Source organism: Etheostoma spectabile, unplaced genomic scaffold (assembly GCF_008692095.1).
Source record: "Etheostoma spectabile isolate EspeVRDwgs_2016 unplaced genomic scaffold, UIUC_Espe_1.0 scaffold342, whole genome shotgun sequence".
NCBI classification, from domain to species: domain Eukaryota; kingdom Metazoa; phylum Chordata; class Actinopteri; order Perciformes; family Percidae; genus Etheostoma; species Etheostoma spectabile.
In genome coordinates, this window is record NW_022605589.1 from 882,135 (window position 1) to 884,774 (window position 2,640).

At 35.0% G+C, this 2,640-nt stretch overlaps 1 long non-coding RNA gene across 1 annotated transcript in view; it reads right to left on the bottom strand.

The window, feature by feature from the left end:
- LOC116686299 (uncharacterized) overlaps window positions 1-1,467 on the bottom strand; it is a 14,713-nt gene extending 13,246 nt beyond the window's left edge. Inside the window, exon 1 of the long non-coding RNA XR_004331212.1 lies at window positions 1,379-1,467. This is a non-coding gene — a long non-coding RNA (uncharacterized LOC116686299). The remainder of the gene's footprint in view (window positions 1-1,378) is intronic.
- Window positions 1,468-2,640: the final 1,173 nt, after the last annotated feature.

The window sequence follows — 2,640 nt, forward strand, 5'->3', positions numbered from 1 at the left end:
ACATAGTAACATTTAGTATATAAAACAAGAAGAAAAAAAAAACAAGAACAGGACAATTCATAACTAGAAATTAAAATGGAAACAATTCATTATTATGCTCCACTGGAACATACTTATTCTACTGGGCAAAGTCAGTACAGCATACAGTTAGGTGGTCACACGTTTGGTTAGCTCCAAGTCACAGCTTTACTTGGCTCTTAAAAAGGTGGCCAAAGTAAGGGGAAGAGTTTTCCATAATACACTACCTTTAATTAATAGTGCATTATGGCTGAAGGAGGTTTTTCTACTTTAGTAGAAATGTACTTTAGGAATGTATAAATGTTACATATAAAGTTGTAGTGGGTAGAACACAAAAACAAACAAACTGAATTTGAAGTGGCATGAGACCTGTATATAGATCACCCTTTCCGTCTTACAGGCAATGCAAACACAAAACAGCCAATAGGATCTCTCTTTTCTCTCTACTTCTCTCTCTCTCAACCTTTCTCAGGTGTAGAAGTCTAGTTTTCTCTCAGACCACTTGAATTTTGCTTAAAGCTCCACTGGGTAATTTTTTTAGTTGATTCTTAGCCTTTTTGTTCTTTCACAAATATGTGCTCTTTATGTGTAATTACTTTGACCAACTAATCAAAGTATTCTCATTAGCGTAGAATCTGCCATTCAGAATAAATAGGAGTGACTCTTATGTATGCATGTTGCACCTCCACCTTTAAAATACATTAGCCAAAAAGAGACAAACCTCTGCGTTTCCCACTTTTACACTCAGTGGCACTTTGACGAATGCCAGGGAGGGGGGAAAATTACTGAATGACTGCCGACAGATTTGAAAGCTGGTTGTAGCTGGAGCATCACGCCTATTTTCTAGGACATGTACCAAAGTTGCCAAGGAAGGTAAAAAGATAATTAAAACGACAGGCAAAGCAACAAGACCAAGATTAATATTGGAGTGGCTTTTCAAAGATGTAAAGAGCACAGACTTTAAAAAGGGATGCCAAAGTTGCCTGCTTTCTTCTCTAAAGGTAATTCTTTGGTGATTTTAGCTACTCACGTCACGCAGTTATAACACAGACTAGCTACAGCTAGAACAGCTGCGTGTAAATGATGGAGTTACTAAGAGCTAATTTCGGTTTCATTGACATTGTTCAAACTGCTCAGAGAAAAATATCAAACACAAACCTCAGTTTCTTCTCTCCTACGCTATAAACATTGCCTTACACTATTAATCTTGTACAATATACATAACGACAGCACTGATACTTTACTAACATTAGCTTACATAGCATACATGCATAGCAAACTGTATTTCACACTATGGTTGTTAAATTTACTATTAATCTGCGGTTCACATGCCTGCCAAACTGTCGAGGCAGTCCATTACCCTACTGTCTATTCAACATCACTGACAATTTATTGATCAATATTTCAAAATAGAAAACACTACATTTCACAATGTTTTGTATTCATGACACTATTCGGTCCCTCCAGGATTTTGCGGCTTTTTTGACATTGTTGCCGCCCAAAATTGCCTGAATTTGCAATTGTAAAAAAATTCCCTTTGGTATTTTAGTTGCAAATAAATTGCAAGAAACATTGAAAATTGCAAAAAAAAGTGGATTTTATTTTGTATAATTCTTCAAAAATAAAAAGAAACTTGTTTCAGTGATATTAAAACAAATCTGTGCTAGGTTTTCCTAGTAACATACCAAAAAGGCTCAGTGTGCTGCAAATGTTAGTGGAATATGAAAACCGCTGGTGGATTTAAGACAAAAAATAATGTATTGAATGAATCAAATTTGAACATTTCTGTCAATGGTTTTTTGCTCTTTACATTAGAGCTGTCTTCCTCTGTATTACCAAATATTTAATGCTCAAATGTCACCTGTTATAAATGTTTCTCACACACACACACACACACACACACCTTTGATTCAAATTTGTTATATCCTCAACTAAATTATAGCTCATTTGAAAGCCTTTGAAATAACACCATCTCAATTATATTTATTTACCGAGCTCCAGGACCATATTCTGAATTTTTATCTGAATTCTCAGAGATTTTAATCAGGTGTAGTCCTTAAATCAGAGAAAGTACTTATTGTAGGCGATTTTAATATCCATATTGACGTTGACGACAGCCTTAGTATTGCTTTCTACTCAATTAGATTCAATTTGTTTCAGTCAGTGTGCATAAGGCCACGCACTGTTTTAACCATCCTCTCGACCTTGGGCTGACACACGGCATAAAAATTGAAGATTAATAGTATTTCCACAGAATCCTTCATTATCAGAACATTCTCTAATAACTTTTGAATTCTTACTACCCAACTATACTAAAGTACATACAAGCTTCTACACTAGATGCCTGACAGTGCTATAGCTAAATTTAAGGAAGATAGTCCAACAGCATTTAATTTAATTCCGTTCCTTGATATATCATAGGACCTTTATGTTAACTTTAGTCCCTCCCAAACTGATACATTTGTAGATGGTGCTACAACCTCCCTAGACAACTTTAGATTCTGTTGCTCCTCTCAAAAAGATGAAGCAAAGGAAACTATTCCTATAGTTCTGAGTAGTGACGACTTTATGAGCTTCTTGATGATAAAAATTATTATAACAATTAGAGATAAAATTTGTCAC